Source organism: Myotis lucifugus, unplaced genomic scaffold (genome assembly GCF_000147115.1).
Source record: "Myotis lucifugus unplaced genomic scaffold, Myoluc2.0 scaffold_623, whole genome shotgun sequence".
Taxonomy (NCBI): domain Eukaryota; kingdom Metazoa; phylum Chordata; class Mammalia; order Chiroptera; family Vespertilionidae; genus Myotis; species Myotis lucifugus.
Window position 1 is genome coordinate 127,033 of NW_005871671.1, and position 8,155 is coordinate 135,187.

Sequence of the window (8,155 nt, forward strand, 5' to 3'; positions counted from 1 at the left end):
TGTTCTATAAATTGGTTCAAGGATGTCTTCATTTTTCCTAATATTGAAAATATTTTAATGTAATGAATTAAGTATAATATAGAATTAAGCTTTTGCGAGGTAATTTATGACACTAACTCCTTACTCTTTCCTTTTCTGGGGGAACACTAAATAAATAAAAATGGAGAAAGAAATATACAGCATGTAATGTCCCCAAACAATTACCTATCAACATTGATGAAGATCTCACACAAGTAAATGTGAATCAGAAGAAACTTAAATCCCAGAGCTGGGACCAAACAGCTTTGGAAAACACGTTCATTCATGACACTGGTTGGAAAACAGGTAAAGTGTGTGCATTTGGTTTGGGACTTTAATAGGTTTGTTGGGCATAAAGTGTGGTTTGATTAGTTTCGTTTGTTTTTTATTTGTACTATCAACTGGACAGAAACTCGATGCAAAGGAAACCAAATAGAATATAGAAAATTGGAAGTTTAGACAACATTTTAAAAATGTGTACAAAAAATTAAATGATTAAAGTTGTAAGGTCATGTTCCCAAATGATATAACAATAATGATACCTCCACTAGAAGATGTGATAAATATGTCATACATAGTTAATGTAATCTAATCATTCCACCACTTGTTAATCACTTACTCAATCAGGATTTGCTTTTCTTGAATAATACTTTGATCTGGTCTGTATTCAGTAATTGGATATAAAAAAAAGCAATGGACTATAATTAAATTTTAAGAAAAGAGAGTACTAGCCCTTGAATATAAAAGTTTAAAATTACTGTATATGTAGAATCCTTAGAGAGTATTCTCCAAGTGTTTTGCCTTGAGACTATGTTTAAAAAAACATGCAAAATACAATACCATAAAAAATCTAATAAATGATAAATAAAATAGTGTTTAAAAATGAACAGCTTTGTTTTTCTATTATATTTTAAAGGAAATTATATGTATATCACTAAGTTAGGTGAAAACAAATATACTCATGGGAAAAGATTAGAAAACATATTCAAAATTATAATAGTAGTTGTGTTGAGGTGGTTCATTATTAGTGAATATTTCTCTATTTTCCATATTGGGTAATACAGTTATTTGAATGTAGCAATTTAGGTTTAAATCCCATTAGGGTAGGAATTTTTCTACAGCACTGCCTGATACATATTAAGTACCCAATAAAAATGTGTTGAATGAAAACTTAGGACATTTATTACATTATAATGTCTTCATTAGATTCATACAAGTAAATTGTCTCAATCTTGACATTTGCTGTCCCGGCTTTGTAGGCTGTTACCAGGCAGCGAGGCGTGTCCTCCGGGCAGTTCTCAGTGGAGGGAGGTCAGCACTTGGCCTGCAGAGGCTCACCTCTGAGCTCACTGCTGCCTGATGCAGTGCAGTGCGGCCTCGAGCAGGTTACTCTCTGTGACTCAGTCTCCTCATCTGAACAGTAGGTGTCATGACGTCTCCTTCCTAGACTGTGAGAGGACCGAATGTTTCCTACATGTAAATCTCTTAGCATAATGCATGCCACATTGTAAGGGACAGATAAATGTTGACCGTATTATTAGTGTGTTGTTGAGGTTGTTATTATTATATTTATTATTAGTGGACGTTTCTACCTCTAGCTGTCTGGCCAGTATGTTGGTTTCAGCCTCTAATGCCCACAGTGGTTTCTGCCTCTTGCAACAAAAACCATGTAAGTCTGATTGAGAGAGATTAAAATCTTGCAATAGGCTCTTAAGGGAATCATTAATCTCCACATGACGCTTGAAATACAGATAATATCTGCCTCGGAACTCAAACGAGGACAATTTAAGATTCTGAAAGTTGTCTCTCAGGGATCAAACAGGAGAGGGCTAAAGCCCCTCAGAATGGGTGTCCGCCTGCCTTGCTGCAGCCTGGGGCAGAGGTTCTGAGCTCATGGAGCCTGGGGTGAAGGGTGGAGGGATGAGGAGGGGGGGGAGCAGACACCTGATAGACATGAGCTGGGAGTGAGGAGGTGGGAGCACTCCCAAGAGAAGGCTTTTCTTCTCTCCACTCGGTCCTTCTCCTTCACGCTGTCCCGTCACTGGCATCACAGGCCTTCGGGAAGCAGAGCTCTGGGGGGACCAGAGGACAGGGCAGGGGCGCTGGCCGGCTGTCTTCTGCTGTGATGGCCCCAGCATCTAAGGTCTCCGGGTCACTTCACATTTGTGGCAGGCAGGTACATTACCTATATTGTGCAGCCACAATGTCAGCTTCCTAAATGGCAACTTATTTTTAAAAATTTATCAAATAAATGATTTTCTCAATGTATCTTTAAAAAAAGGAAATTTAGTTGAAATCTGTAATTCTGAGTTTTAGAAATCTAGATGCAATTTTATTGCCTGCGTGTGTTTTCAGTGGAAATTAATTTCACTAATGACAATCGTGTCGGTGCAGGAGTTTCAGAAATGGAGTTCAAAGCAACAGGAAAACCTGTCCCAGGAGAAAATGAACTTTGTCATCTGATGGATCAGAACTTTGTTTAGAAGGACAAAACTCCACTTGAGATAAGTCACTGGTTACTACTTCATTTTATAAATCACTGAGCTTTTATTTAGCACATAATTTTATTCTACTTGTTATAAATTGTTGTCATTTATAGTTATATTTTGTTTACTTTTTAATATCTGCCTGTCTCACGTGACTAAGCTCAGTAGTACCCAAATGTCATTTTTCACTTACTGGTAACTGAGAATGCCACACTACAGATGATCAAGAAACGTTGATGAGAAAATGAATGAATGAATTTTTTTTCCGTATCCCCGTAGGAAAAAAGGGGGGCAGGATTTTTATCAATATAGTAGCGAATTCAAGAAATAAAATATAAAATGAAGAAAATTTCAACTTCAAACTATTCAAAATAAATATAATAAATATGAGTGTGGGATGAAATAAACACTTTCAAACATTTCTGGAGAGAGTAGGAGTTGTAGACTTTCTGGGAAACAGTTTGCTTGTTTTTATCAAGAACTTTATTTCATTCTCAGTTCTCACCATTTTAATTTGTAGCAATTTAGTCTAAAACATAATTAGAGACTTGCTCAAAAAAATGGGGAAAGATTCATTTACACTAATATTAAGTTCAAACAAAAGGAAATGATTAGATACGTTATGAAATATTACATATCTTGTAAAAATAATGTTTTTGAATGATTTACATAAAATGGTTCAACATTAGACATTAATGCTTTTTAATTGTTTAAAAATATGAATGGTTTAAAAAGTATGAAATAGTATACATGGTATCATAATTTCAACTTTATAAAACTCATTAGAGGCTGAGAGTACAGAATTGAGTCAAATGAACCAGGTTTGAGTACTGACTCTGCCATTTAGTTGTGAGTTAAAGACATGGCATTATACAAATTATTTAACCTATCTAAGTTTTTATATTTTCCTGTAAAATTGACATAATATTATTAGCACTTGCTTATGAAGTTATTATGAGGATTAAATGAGAGAATGCATTATTACTAATATAAAAATAATTGAGGGAAATCAAGAAAACATTGTGATTTCTCTCTTTGTGATGGCATACAGGAGACTTTCCCCTTTAAAAGGCCCATATTTTCTAAATCACCTATAATGAAACTATTCTTTTATGATCTAAAATAGATATTGATAATAAAAAAGAGTCCTCTTAAAGGACTCAAATTTTTTTAATGTGAGTGAGCACATTCATATTTATAACTTATAATTTCTTTTTTAAATATGCTACGTATTCTTAATGAAAACACATTTATCAAGTTTTGTTTGTCAAGGAAATAAACATCAGTTCATTAAGCACATAACATTCTCACTTCTGAGAGTTTAGCTCTCTCACAATATCACTAATTTAGAACAAAGATGAATATCAAGAAAAACTGTGACAACAACATAAGCCCTGAACCAGCAAAATAAATGGTAGAGAATCTGCACTAAACCTCATATATTTTCTTATTCAAAAGGCCCTCAGTCTTCTCTCAGTGCCATTGTCTGTCTGTTGTCTGTCTGTGTAAACTCTCTCCATGCCATTGTGCGAGCAGGGGCCTGAGGGGCACCCTTCATCCACTTGCCCCTCTTTTCTGGCCTCAGCCTTCCACAGTCACGTTTCCCCGGGCTGTCCCTAGATGGTGTGGGAGGTCAGAGGGAAATTCAAACCACCTTTGTGTCTTACTTGGCTTATTGACTGTTTCTGAACTGGTCTCCTCCTCTCTAGTCTTCATCTCTTCCATGTCACCCGCTCCTCCCTCCTCCCGCCCCATCTATACCCTTTAGCTGAAATGCATCAAGACTTGCCATTGCTCTGGAGACCAAACTGCAGGCAGGGGCTGCCTCCCTGTCCTTCCTGGTGTGGTCCCTGCCTGCTTCTCCAGCTGCATCTCTCCTCGCTGTCACATATGCTCAGCTGAAATCACAACACACACTCCTTCCCGTTGCCTACATTTCTCATATTTGCTTGCCCATTGGCCTTTCCAAGACGGACCTCTGACTTGAACACACACTTGGCTCTTCTCCTGTTCACCTGTGAGCTTTAAGCTGCTCATCCTTTGGGGCTCAGCGTAGACATCTTCTTGGAGAGGCATTGCTGCTCACCCAAGGCAGGAGCCACTGATGCCATCCTCTGCTTCACACCCGCTGTTCCTCGGATCACAGCCCTGACTGCACAGTCTTCTCAGAGGCTGTCTGCTCTTCCCTTGATTATACTAGTTACTCCCAAACTAGCTGAGCCACTTCATTTCCAAGCACCATGTGAGGAGCAACCATTATAAGTGAGAATTAAAGCCATTATTGACAGATACACAGACCAAAGTAGATGTGAACAAGCTAGAGAGGAGACAACATAAGGAACTCAAAAGTCTAGGTATCTTTTAGACAGATGCAAAGTCCTTAAAAGTTTCAATATTAATAGAGTTCAAGACAATGTCCAAAACAGTATCTCAGAGAGAGGCATGTCAGGTCAAATAGAATGAAACTATATTTGAAATACCAGAAAAATAGTTGAAATAACATTTAATCATTTATTACATTTGATAATTGCTTTATTAAATTATAATGACTTCAGTGTCACCTGGTAATCTCAAAGTGGTCATTTCTGTTCTAGGTGTGTCTAACGTGTTTCCTTCCTCATTGCAGAATGATAAATGATAGTAAATGCAGTTGTGTTACATGTAATTGATAAAATGTTCTTAAAATATGCAGTATAGAAAATTATACAATTTGAAGATTTCTTCAGATAGAATTGATTGAACTGGTAAATTACTTTACTGTCTTTGCCATCTTTGCGCAGCATTTGTATGTAATAAAACCAACATTGTTACATTGATAGATGCAAATCTCCTGCTTTGATGTGGACCAATGTTCAAGGTTTAAGGAAGCAGTTAAAGAAAAGGGAAGATAAGAGCTTTACCCATTCCACTTGAGGTAATCATTACAAACAGATTAAACACCAACTTAATTCTTCTTAAGTCACAGGAAGTATTGATGTGAAATATCAAAACAGCTTTGGAACAAATAGAAGAGCTCACAAGTAGAGTGGTCACTGGTGGTCGTTTTCAAAGAGAACAAGCCCTCGGCTGGGAAGCAGAAAGGGACTCTTGCATTTGTTTGCTGGCCCTTCTGCGTGCACCCATGTGCCCATTGCATCTGCCGAGCGTCATAATGACACGGCAGTGACTGTGAATCTTGACATTAAAATGTTCTTTTCTCTGTGGGAAATTTAAAAATGTAATAAGTGACCATTTGGAGGGCATTACTTCTAAATGATTAAAATGGAAATCCCTAATCTTTACTTTTCACTGAACAGTTAATTGAATATTTTATCAAATTTTTAAAATGTCATTCTTCTTTAACAGGTTGGAATAGAAGAAAATTTGGATTACAAAGCTATTATTGATGGAGTCGGGAATGTTAGTCACCTTGGTAAGCAAGCTATTTGTAGAAACGTCCTTCCAGATTTGGATGCATATGAGTTGTTACAATATTACAAAAACCAGCTGTTTCAAAAGCAGAAAGGAGCAATCTCTCACTTTTCACACTTGATGATTGACACATTGCACAGTAAAGAACAACTTATCCGTCATTTTTTTCTATAATCCATATATTAGCAGTACGTGTCCCACCTCCTACTGGCACTATATAAAGGCCTGTTCTACATAGGTTCCTCCTGAAAGGCAGGAGTAAGAGATATTAAGAACAATTTTTTGCTGAATACACACAAATATTTTCACCCCTCCTGGATTGAATTAGTTGTCCTTCAGCTAGACCAACAGTGGTCAAGAGCCCTATTACAGTCAATGCTGCCTTCGTAAGATGACCTCAATGCGTTCCCTGGGTTCACTCACCCATTCTTCCCTCTGGGGCCCTCTTCCCTCTGGTGCTATGGAGTCAGTGCTTCACACTAAACGGAATAAAGACACTGACCCCTAATGTTCTTCAGTTGAACAGTGTTGTGTAGTTTCAAGTCTCATAAAACATTGATGAGTATCAACCATTAGAGGGAAAGATGGTTTTGAATCAAAATATAAATTTGGAATATCCTTAGCCCAAGCAATTCCAATTCATTAAATTTTTTTCAACATATTAGTTGAACAAATTCAAAAGGAGTGATATAAAAACATGTCTAATGCAGAGAAAATATGTAGCCAGTATAAGCACTCTAAAACACCACTGGCCTTTTTTTTATCAGCACAACCCCAAAGGGTGTGCACAAGATCCACTGGTAATAGATGATAGTATGGGGAGCACAGTCTATAAGACTGTGGTAAGTATATATGTGCCTGGTGCATACCTGAAATTGAGGGAACACTTTGCAGTACACCTGAAACTAACACAAAATGATATTGAATTTAAATTAATTGAAAAATAAAATGAGACATAACATGAGGGATGGGGGGAGTATTCAAATTAAAAGTAAAATAAAGAGACATGAAGTAACAACTATATACTTAACAGATGTCTATGTTGTCTAAAATCTAAGAAAGATTATTTTTAATGAATACATTTTAAATCTACCCCATGGTAAGTAAAACAGAAATGTATGGGAGCCCTGCAGGAAGGCCTGGCAATGGCACGTCCGTCCTAGGCTTCTCGGTGTTAACCTCTCCAGCACCCCGTCTCCTGGGACTCAGTCCAGCAGCAGCAATGGAAACAGTCAGCATGCTGCTCACAGTCCTCTCCATGCCACCCTTTAGGTCGCCTTGGAACATGAGCTCCCTCAGTCCTGTGTCCAAATCAGCAGGGAGTGTCCGTGGCAACGCACAAAGGAGGCCTCTCCACACCTTTCTGAGGACGGTCCTTGGGTTTGTAAGATGGTGGCAGGAGCAGTGGCGTGTGTTCCTGTTCAGTCATCACAATCACACTGCCAAGAGGTGGTAATTTTTTTCAGTATTTTACGTGCACAGTCACATTATTTGCAAATTGGGATGTTATTTATTCCTATTCAGTATTTTTTCCTTTATCTGACTTTATTGCATTGTATACGCTCCAGGGCCATCCATGCTGCACAAAAGTAAGATTTCTTTCTTTTTAATGGCCACATAGCATTCCATTGTGTAAATGCACCGCAGTACAGCGTCTTTATCCACTCTTCTATTGATGGGCACTTGGGCTGCTTCCAGATCTTGACCATCTATCCTAACAATAGAGGAATATGCAAATTGTCCAGGATGCCGTCACAGTAATAGTAACAAACAAACAGCATGCTGCATGGGGCGACCAGGCTGGCAGGGGTGTTAGTGAGGGACGACCAAATGACTGAACAGCAGGCTGTGTGGGGCGACCAGGCTGGCAGGGGGGTTAGTGAGGGACGACCAATTGACTGAACAGCAGGCTGTGTGGGGCGACCAGGCCGGCTGGGGGGTTAGTGAGGGACGACCAAATGACTGAACAGCAGGCTGTGTGGGGCGACCAGGCAGGCTGGGGGGTTAGTGAGGGAAGACCAAACGACTGAACAGCAGGCTGTGTGGTGCAATCAGGCTGGCGGGGGTGGCCATGAGGGGCAACCAGGCTGGCAGGGGAGAGGGGAGTGGGTGGTAGGTGAAGGCAACCAGCCTGGCAGGGGGTACAGTAAGGGGCAACCAGGCTGGTGGGGTGGGCCTACAAGGGGGGACCAGGCCTAGGAGACCAGTTTGGGGCTCTCTTGCCTAGTTGGGGCCGGGCA